Genomic DNA, 10,936 nt, shown 5'->3' with positions numbered 1-10,936 from the left:
TAACTTCTGCCAGGGTCTGAAATCAATGTTCAGTACTATATTAATGAAATACTGGCATTGATCATTAAAAGTAAATTAGAGGCTTTGTTTCTATAGTTCTTCAGTTTTCAAAATATCTTTGTAAATAAGTAAACTTGTTGGATATTTGTAACTACAAATCATTATTTTACTAGATGTTTCTAGACTCTTTCTATTTGTAATATGTACTTTGTTTGAAATGTTAAAGCATAAATGTATCTGTTGTAAATCCTGAGACACACCTAAATAAAACATGCAAAGATTAATTTAAAGAGTTGTGGCGCCACCGTGTGTTACAGACAAGAAAATAAGGCAAAACCAGAAGTGTGATCCCATGAGGTAACAGGTAACATCCAATGGCTATATTTTCTCTGTCTCAGTTGTGTCACTTGAAGCATTATCAGGCCTAATCTGCTGGGTAGAAAGTCAGTTTACAGTGGAAGAATGAAAGGTTGTGAACAGACAAGGTTTCTTCCCACATTATCCAGCTGGAAGAAGACAATAGCAGTCAGAAGGAAGAGAGAATGGCATTGCTGACTGAAAAAAACAACAAAAAAACACAGATTATGTGGCAATTACACTTTTGCTTACAGGAGGCATGATGTAGTAGAGGATCACTAAGCTCAAAAACAAACAATCAGCTCTTTAAATTAAAAAAAAAATGCCACTGAGCTTTCCTTTAGTTCAGTTGTTCTTTTCCTTATGGAGATGCATCATAAATGCCTTTTTTTTTTTTGCAAGTAAGTGTTTGAATAATGAATAATATAATTTTATAAAATTAATGAATGCTTAATTTTATGTCTTGTCTCTTAATCTTTAGACATGATCCGAGTTCAGTCAAAACGCTTCCACCCCACTGATCGAGGTATTTTTGCTGGTTTACAGGCAAAATGGTCTTCCAGAGAGAGTTGGTCTACACACGTCTACCAGAGGAAAGGAAAGCTGCTGGATGAATCCAGGTTTAATGGCTATCATTGACCAGGTTTGTGATCTTCTTTACGTGGTTTGTGATGATCTTTTCTGAATTTCTTTTACAGAATGACTTAAAGGGTTAGTGTAGGTGCCAGGTACGGATTGATGTCTTTTATTTTGAAATTTTTCACTTCCAGTTTGTTACATCACTTGGTATTGGTGCATATAACCTGTTAGTTTGCCTGTGGACAGCATGGAGGACAGGGGTGAGTAGCTATGACGCTCATTTTTTTGTTGACTGTTTCCGTTTCAGTTTTGTTTCGTTTCATTGCATTTTTTCTTATTTTACCATCATCATTCAACGTTCGCCTGTTCTTTTCAATATTACAAAAAAACCACATGGATTTGCGGTTGAAACGCGTCATCTTTTACTCCCTCTACTCAGCCTCTTAACGGCTGCCGCTATAGTTAATTCACACAAAATTGAAAACTATCAAATAATTTACTCACCCTCAAGCCATCCTAGGTGGCTCCATGGGGTTGATAAAGTCCATCTGAAGCAAAGCGATTAATTTTTGTAATAAAAATATCCATATTTATAACTTTATAAACTCTAATCACTGGCTTCCGTTAACGGCCGTACGCAAGTCTAGTTCCGGTGGAAGACATATTGACGAACGTGGAAGCGCAAAAGAAAGGGCTAAACAAAATACTGGTCATGAATTAGAAGCCTAAAACAAGAATTTTTACAAGCTTGAGTTTGTTGCCCAGCCCTATTTGTTTGAACCGCGAGAGGCGTTTCCTCTCACCTAAGCTTACGCTACTCCTACATCCTCATACGTCAGGTATATAGACCTAGGATGGCTTGAGGGAAAGTAAATTATGGGATAATTTTTATTTTTGGATGAACTAACCCTTTAAGGCCTGTTCACACTAAGAACGATGACTATAAAGACAACTATAATTATAACTATAATACCAACGCGCAAAATTCTGTTTAAATACATGTTGCAGTTTTGTCGTCTGCCGCTTTAAATGCTCGAGTTCTTTAAAGCAGAGTGGATTCTGATTGGTTGCCAAAGTGGCATAAATATACAGTTAGTTGCATCTACAGTTACGAGTGGGATAGTGATCAAAACGTGGATTACACCTGTGGTGGGAGATGACTCGAAGGTTCTTAATAAATAGGCCTATAACTACCTCTGAGAGCACAGTTGAATGACTTAATTTAAATCAAATATGGGACCATTGTCATGTGCACACTGATCAGGACATCTAAAACTTTTAAATCATCCAGACTGCTTTCTACTCATCCCTGACAGCTGCTGAAAGAGGTTTCTAAGTATCACGTTATGTTCTACAATGTGTACAAGAAAGACGTACTAGTGTAATGGACGTAGGCCAGTAAGAGCTGTTCATGTAAACCTCACTCCCCTGGCCTCAAGAGGTGTGCTAGCGTCTGACGCTAGAGACTGTTGTCTTCAGCGTCCTTGTTAGAGTGCCCTCCTCCCACTCCTACACAATCTGCTAATTTTCCTATTAAAAGAGGAAATGTATGGCCTCATTAATGCACACTTCCAGCATCTTTGTGTGAAATACAATGAACAATTAGTCTGTTTAAGAACTGAAAGGCCGTTTGGCTGTGAAAATAGACGAGCAGGAAATTTGTTGAGTGAAAACTGAAAAGCCATCTTTTAAATGCAATCTTCCCATTCCTAATACTCTTCCTTCACAGACGTGCAATTTAAGGGAGCATGAAACTCATCTCTTTAGGTAGCCTATACTTTAGCAGACATGCAAACTGAATTTAAACCAATAAACATGCACAGACAAACTGGTCGTTCTCACACGTTTTATACAGAATTTTTTTTTTATTCTATACATGTAGCTTTGATAATTATTCTTATAAAGTCAATGAACATGTTGTAGAAGCATGTAAACCAGCTGCTGAAAATGGGCGCAGCGGTTTAGGTGTGCTTTATCTTTTGACCACCAGATGGTACCGTATGGAAAAAACATTTCAATACATGATGTTTTATTAACAAAGTCCGGGAGGAGCATGTTCAGATAATTAACCTAATTAACACGAGAGGAGCGCATTCAGTTAATCAACTCAATTAACAAGAGGTATATATAACAGCAGACTTACCTCTGTTCATTGACAGTTTATCAGCATCTTGGTTGGCAGCTGCCAGCCTGCCCGAACAGCTACATGCTCGCCAACCCTCCCCGGCGTCCTCCTATCGTTCGGCCATCCCAACGAGTAGTAGGATTGAGGCAAGCACTGAATAATTCTGATGTGCTGTTCTCACGGAAGATGAACAAAGCAGAACTGTACGATCTCTACGTTACCTTACAATCAGCCAACCTCTCTCCTAAGTCTACTCCAGTCCCCAAGATGGACAACAGGCAGAGCAAAGCTCACAGTGCCCAGAATTCGCCTCGCTTGACGCCACCATCTTCCTCCCACGCAAGATCCGGCTCACTTTGAGTGTTGGGCTGCAGTGGCAGGCCTTCGGCGATCATGGGCCGCGCCCTAGATTCCACCACAGTAACCCCCAATTTCCACCAACTGCGGAACGGCTGCGGATCCGCTCCGGAACGGCGGCGGAATCAATAGGTTTCCATTAAAGTCAATGTGTGTATTTTCACTGACTGCGGAACGGCTGCGTTCCGACTCCGTCCCAGCTCCGGCGATCCACAGCCCTCCGGAGCAGATACGCAGAGCATCTATTTTTGCCGGATGCCGCAGCCGTTCCGCAGCAATTCAGCACAGGGCAGATTGTGCGGGACAGGTTATATCGTGCGATCATACGTGAATCTCGTGGGTCCTCATGACTTCAGCTGTCAGTCATGGCCGCAGCCGTTCCGCATCAAATCCGGACCTGGTGAGTATTGAAGGACGGCGGAGCATGGAGCCGACACGCAGCGGAGCCGATCCGCAGCCGTTCCGCAGTTGGTGGAAATCCGGGGGAAGACTTCACTCGCCTCCCGCAGCGCTGCATGCCCTCCCTCAGTCTCTTAGTCTTTTCCTCCCACTGTTTCAAACCCTTTTATTTTTCAGTGGCCTATTGCAGACGCTAGTATGCAGTCTCTGCTAGTGGCGCATACCTAAACATTTCAGCACTTTCCTTTGACTGTCACTAACCCCTCCCCCTTTCTGTGGCCTGCAGCTCCAGCAGCTCAAGCAAGCTTGAGGCTGCCTCTGCTTGCAGCACAAGCCCACATGTCTTATCCTCAGCCTAGCTTTTCTTCTCATGCTTCTTTCAATTTCTCTCCCCAGATTCAAGCATTGAGACTGCCTCGACTAACAATCGCAGCCCCGGCTCTTATCCCTTTCAGCTCTCTCATCCAAACAAAATCACATTATTCTATCTTCACAGCAACACTGATGCCCATCCCAGTGGCTCACAACATCCGAGCACAGTTCTACCAGAAAGACTCGGGAGGTAAAATGATGTAACAAAGCATTAATTTATTAACAGCCCAGCAAGAAAGTATTGTGTTATAAAGTTATTTGGCGTAGGCCCCGTCCGTATAGCTCGCAATCTGAGAGTAACGGAATCTACATTTCCTGCCTGAAGACGAAGGCAGGGGCGCAGCCGACCCCCTGGGAGGTATGGGCAGGGACCATCCTGCTGGTGGTGAGGAGGATGGAGGTGAATGTTGGCGTCAGCATCTGCAAACTCAGACATGTGTAATTACCGATCTTTTATACGACAAGTATTAGAACACGATTGGTTAGATGTGAAGGTAATAAGTGACTTGAGTCTTCCTTGCGGAACTTACGCTAAAGCTTTCATATCCTGGCAGGTGCGGACGTAGATCTCTCATCTCTACTTTCTCTGCTTCCTGTATCCGAATCAAACTACAAAATAGAAAAATGCAAGTATTTTTCAGTCACGATTATTTGGAGCTTATAGCTGAGCTTGCGTTGTCTTATGGAGGAGGACCCTCATCAGTAAAAAAAAAAAAAAGCCTCCTCCTGCATTTTCCGTCCGTCTGCCGGCGAGGCTAACCCATCCGATGCCGTAAATATTGAACTCCTGTCGGACGCTGCGAGAGCTCTCCCAGCCGGGCGTTTCAAATGTCTTTCATTTACATTTTTACATTGATGCATTTAGCAGACGCTTTAATCCAAAGCGACTTACATTGCATTTCAAGTTACACATTTACATTATTATCAATTCTTGCTTTCCCTGGGAATCAAACCCATGACCTCAGCATTGCAAGCGCCAACGCTCTACTGTTTGAGCTATAAGGAAAGCTTTCCCCCTGCCGTCAGCCGGCAGGCCCTTCCGATCGGACTTTCCAAATTACGCTGCTCCTCGTTCGTCGGCCAGTAGGGCTCACCAATCTGATGCCGTAAGCTGCTCCCCGACCGGGCGTCCCAAATTATGCGTGTGATTCATATAAGCGCCCACTACTACTATGCAGGTCACTGACATAAAAGTAAGCACATCAAAATGTGTGATGGACGTCAAAATGGAATGTGCATATTTTATTTGATACATGCTTCTCAATAATCCTTCTGATACCTCTTTTATCAATCAAAGAGTTGTCTGTGCAGAAAGAGGATGGATATCTTTCCCAGATTCTCCCTGAACTGGCACTTCACCTAGACCTATCACATCAGAGCCATCAACATGGACAATCAATCTGACCTATGTGTGGCAGCAGTTCTTTTAGCTTGTGAAAGTCTTCCTCACATTCAGCAAAATGGAAAATGTTTTTCCTGTCAAAAAACAAACACACACTAGAGAATGAGCTCCAAAGAGAATAAGAAAAAGTTCCAAAACATGCAAATCAAACAAAGGTAAGAACTTGCACACTTACTAAATACTCCAAAACTCATTTTTAATAACAAACCATGTGGTTTACGTTTCAACGCATGCAAGTTCTGATGAAGACTCGCATGAGTCAAAATATTAACCACAGGGTTTGTTATTAAAATTGTTTTGAGCATTTAGTAAGTGAGAGAGGTAATTTTCTTGTATAACAAATCTCCTGTACCTGCTGATTTGTCCAAAAAAGCTCATGCTTTCCTTTTTTCTTTTTTTTTTGTGATATTAATTTGGCTTCCAGCTTTTCCATGTGTGGTCTATTTTTGCCATGACCAATAATGTAACCTCCCTAGTCCCTACTACCTTCAGCCCGAGATATGCTATAGGATCCAGCACTCCTCCGTGACCCTACAGAGGATAAAGCGGTATGGAAGGTGGAAGAACGGATAAATAAGGTAACCTACAGTTTGTGTCCATGAGTATTTCTTCTGGTTGATGGTCAGTTATGCCATTTAAAGCCTTTAAAACATATTTTAGATGGTAGAGAATCTCTTTCCAGGACCTACTGTAGATCACCACATCATCCAGGTAACATCCATTAATCTTTAAAAAGTAGTGTCCCGTGGACACAAAATGGCATTATGATATACTGGTTAAGCCCATGGGAAAGCTGTACAACAGGGGAACTCAATCCTGATCTACCTTCCTGCAGAGTTTATATCTGACATTATTTAAACACACTTGAACTAGGTAATCAAGGTTTTGCAGTTATAAAATGCAGTTGTGTTAGAGTATAGGGATGAAACTAAACTCTGCAAGAGTGTAGATCTCTAAGAGCAGGATTGATCCCCCATGTGTATAGGAACTACAGTAAGTAAGTGTATGAGTAATTGGAACTTGCTAGTATCCTTTACAAATACATGATATATAAAATAACCGTTGCCACTTATTTCATTAGACTTTCTAGAGTCTTGATACATAATCATACAAATCTGTTTCTCCAACTTGTGAGACCCTCCATCAAGAGCAGCCACATATAGTAACACACAGCAGTCATGCTAGTGCACTCAAACTGGCAGCAGAGTCCTGCACCTGTGCTCTCTGTTTGCAATGAAAGAGGGAAAGAGACTGACATGAGGGCCTATGGGCCGGTGGTATAAAACCAGGACCAGTCCCAAGATGCAAATCAGCCCCCAGACCGAGTTTTGGAGCATGTAAGTCGGAGTCAGGGGAGAGGTGTTGTGCGACGGGCTGGATCATGCCTCACCGAACCCATTTATTCTCTCGGATCTGACTGAATTTATGCAGTGTTTTCACTGTCCTGATAAATATAGTAATCTTTATAATAATGGTACACCGTGCTTTTTTAGGAAGTATTACAGGTTCAAGTTCTTAAATGTTTTGTCAATTTGGAATGAGTAACATTTTGGCTAAATTACTTTCAGACAAATTGATTTTTTTTATTATTCCAAAATGGACATGTGGGAACACTGTAGGCAGAAAATGTAAAAATGTAAAGATCTCTCACTTTTTCTTAGAAAAGCTGCTCTTTCCCATTACTAAATTGGATCCATATGATTCAAAATAATCCAAAGTAATCCTAATAAGTAAGTTCTAAAACAACACACTATGAGCTTTTACCAAGAAAACACCCACCAAAACAGTTCTGATCCTGTGAGGACAGATGAATCTAGAAAACACAGTCTAATTCATCATCAGGGACCGAGTCCAGAAAGCACCTCAAAAAAGACCCTGCCTCCTATCAACAATTGCAATTCCTCCTGCGCTTGTGATGTTTATAAAGGCGACTCCACAATCTGACCTGCATCTTTACGACTAAAATCATCTATCTGGTAAGAAGCACACTTTTTCTTGTCTTTTCTATCTTTTCCGGTTTCATGTTATGGATATTGATAGCCCTAAATACTTTTATGCATGCCTTAATAATGTCATTATTTGTGCCACAGGCTTTTTTACATTAAATGAATGGTTGTTTATCTTGCAGTTGTTCTGACAGTATGTTTAACTATTCTAACTATAAAGAGCTGTTAATATTACAATGTAAAATGACACTGATGGTAATGAGAGATCTTTGGTACATGTTTTAAACTATGAAGTTTTCATATAATAGGATAATTTTTCATCATTTTTATAAAGGTAACTATTAAAATATGTTGATTAAAAATGTTACTTGCTAGATTTAGCTAAATTTAAAACTAGCTACATTTTTTACCATTCAAATACAAGTACAAGACTTGTTGGTGGAAGGTGAAAAAAAGGTCTTTTGGAAAAAGGAAACTGATCATTTACTCATTCAAAGTTTTAATATTTGTCCCATTTGTCCCAAAACATCTTAACAATACTGATGCAGTACATTTTGGGCAAAATTAGAAGATAAATCAGTATGTGAATTCAGTAACTGGTCATACCAGCAAAGTGATTTAGAAATTTTGCAGAGTTTAGCAGCATCATGTTGACTAGCATGTGGGAAAACAGTGTTTGTTTCCATAACTGATTAACATTCCTCTGCTATTATTTTGGTGAGAGGACACTCACTAATAATAATAATATAATATGTTTTTACACATGAGTCCTCTTCAAAAGAACAAAACCAGGAGCCAATTTCTCTCTCTCTCTCTCTCTCTATCTCTCTCTCTCTGCATTGATACTGCTGTGCCTTTGCAATGTATGCCTTTTCTGGTCTACTTTAGTCATGATGGAGTCAACACTCGAACCAAGTGAATATAATGTATTTATCATAACATTAAAGGAGAACTCCGGTCAATTTTAACATTGAGCTAATTTTTTGGTACATTTGGAGTGTACATTCAGCCAGCGCACATACCTGTATTTACATCCTGTTTTCGGTCGAAGTCCACAGTAATCGATTGTCGAGTTCACGCGCATAGGTTTAGTACCTATGATCACGCGCGTGAACTCGACAATCGACTACTGCACATCATTTTTATTCATATCTTTCACATCTACTGCAGTCAGATTCACCCGCGTTCACTCCGAAGGAATCACTCACATGACCTGTGCACTTGTAATGACACATCAAGGATGTTAAGAGGCTAAAAGCAGGTTTAAAACTTGGGTGCAAATTTTAAAACGAGGATAACACGGTGTAGGCAACACCGATTTTTGTCGTTGTTCTCTGTACTGACAGCACTCCAAATGTACAAAAACATTAGCTCAATGTTAAAATTGACCGGAGTTCTCCTTTAATATTACCAACATTATTATCAGTATTATAATCATAAACAGTCAAGCCTTCATTGGGGGTGTCTGGCTCACTTGGTGTAAGATCAGTCACAAGTTGGATTTCAAAGATCCATTAGAAGAGCACACAATACATTTTCAAAAGAGAGTTTGTTTGCCATAACTCTTGCATGGAAAATAAGAGATTATGTGACCGAATCCCTGGCAAACATATTTATTCTTTTTCATTTAATATGAGAAATGATTAGCTTTACATCTGTTGTACGGCACTATTAACAAAGATTCACCCCACTACATTTTTGGCTTCAGCAGAAGTGAAAGGGGTGGTGGGGAGGAAAGTAGCACAGGGAGCTCAAAAAAGTGACCAAAAGGTCAATTCATTCATTTATTTTCAATTTAAGGATACAACCCCTTAAAACTGCCTCAAACTGCTTTCACCAGTTGATGAAATTATCAATCAAAAACACACCTTCTTGCAATCTATACTTTTGCTAAGTTGGTGTTGTGCCTGTCACAGAGAAGAGGGTGGAGGGTTGTGGTTGAAACTTGTTTGGTTATATTTCCCTGCCATAGTGTAATGATTATCTAAATTAAAGTTGTTTCAGATATAGCATACGTGGGTTTTTTTTTTTTTTTTTTTTTTTTTTTTGGAAGCATGCATAAGAGCATGAATATACATTAAAAGGAGTAAAAGGTCAATTCTGTTTTTATGTTGACTTTATCTTGATTTAAAGCAGTGTTTCCCAACCCTGGTCCTTCAGTACCACAACAGTAGACATTTTAGATGTCTTTCTTATCTAACACACCCATTTCATGGAGTCTCTACTTAACGAGCAAGTTGAATCAGGTCTGATTATGGAGACATACAAAAAAGTTGTGTAGTGTTGGGCGTACATCGGGACCACTGTTAAGAACCACTGATTAAGGGTGTGTAAATAGTTCACAACAGACTTCTCAAATAACTTTAACACTTGTCAAAATCAAGTTTCCAATTTCCCCCTCTAGCTGGTTGAAGTCCCCAGAGCTGAAGGAGAAAAACAATTGATTAAGATCAATCCCTGGGAGCCTCCTTATCCTTTAGCAGATGTACCACTGGAGAGAGTTTAGCCTGAAGGCAGAGAGAGTAGGGCCACAAGGGTCCTTCTGAGACCCTGGTGGAACAGTGGTACATAGAATGACATGACAAGAACACATGAAGCTTGCTGTCCCTACAGACTTGACTTAGGGTGGTGCTTCACATAATCTCTACTATAAAGGAGACAGATGAACCACAGCATTTGTAGTTTGACATGTTTTATGTTTCCCAACTTTTGTCCTGGAGGACCCCCAACAGTGCACCTCTTGCATGTGTCATTATCTAACTGTAATACGTATATTTCATGTCTTGAAGTCTATGATAATGAGGTGTTTGATTAGAGCAGGGATGTCCAGTCCTGATCCTGTAAGGCACACTTCCTGCATGATTTATTTCCTACCCTAATTAAATGCGTCTAAACCAGCTTAACAAAATCTTCAAGATGACTAGAAACTTCCAGGTTGGTTTGTTGGGCCAAGTTCTGCAAGACATTCACTCTCCAGGAGCAGGATTGGACACCCTCGGATTAGGGAGACATATCAAATGTGCAGTGTTGGGGGTCACTCCAGAACCAGGGTTGGAGAAAAACAGTGTCAATCATTATTTAAAATCATGCAACAGATGACATTCCTGGCAAATCAATTTTCATGTTAAATCAATTCTATTCACAATGTACAAGTGCAGCTCCCTTGCATAGTCAAGCAGGCCCTTATATATCCAAGCTGAGTAAATGGGGCTGGTCTCATGTCTGTCTATTATAGACCCTGAATTCCCTCTTGACAGTTGTTCTGCACAGATGTGTTTTTGTGTACTCTGTGTACTTGTGTTTGTGCAGTGGCTCCCCTCCTGTGGGTATATGTAGTGGGATAACAGGAGAATATCCCCGGGGGAGACACTGTTTGTCATAGCTCATGTATTGTCAGAT

This window comes from Rutilus rutilus (genome assembly GCF_951802725.1).
Source record: "Rutilus rutilus genome assembly, chromosome: 1".
NCBI lineage: Eukaryota > Metazoa > Chordata > Actinopteri > Cypriniformes > Leuciscidae > Rutilus > Rutilus rutilus.
Note: the sequence above shows the minus strand (reverse complement) of the source record.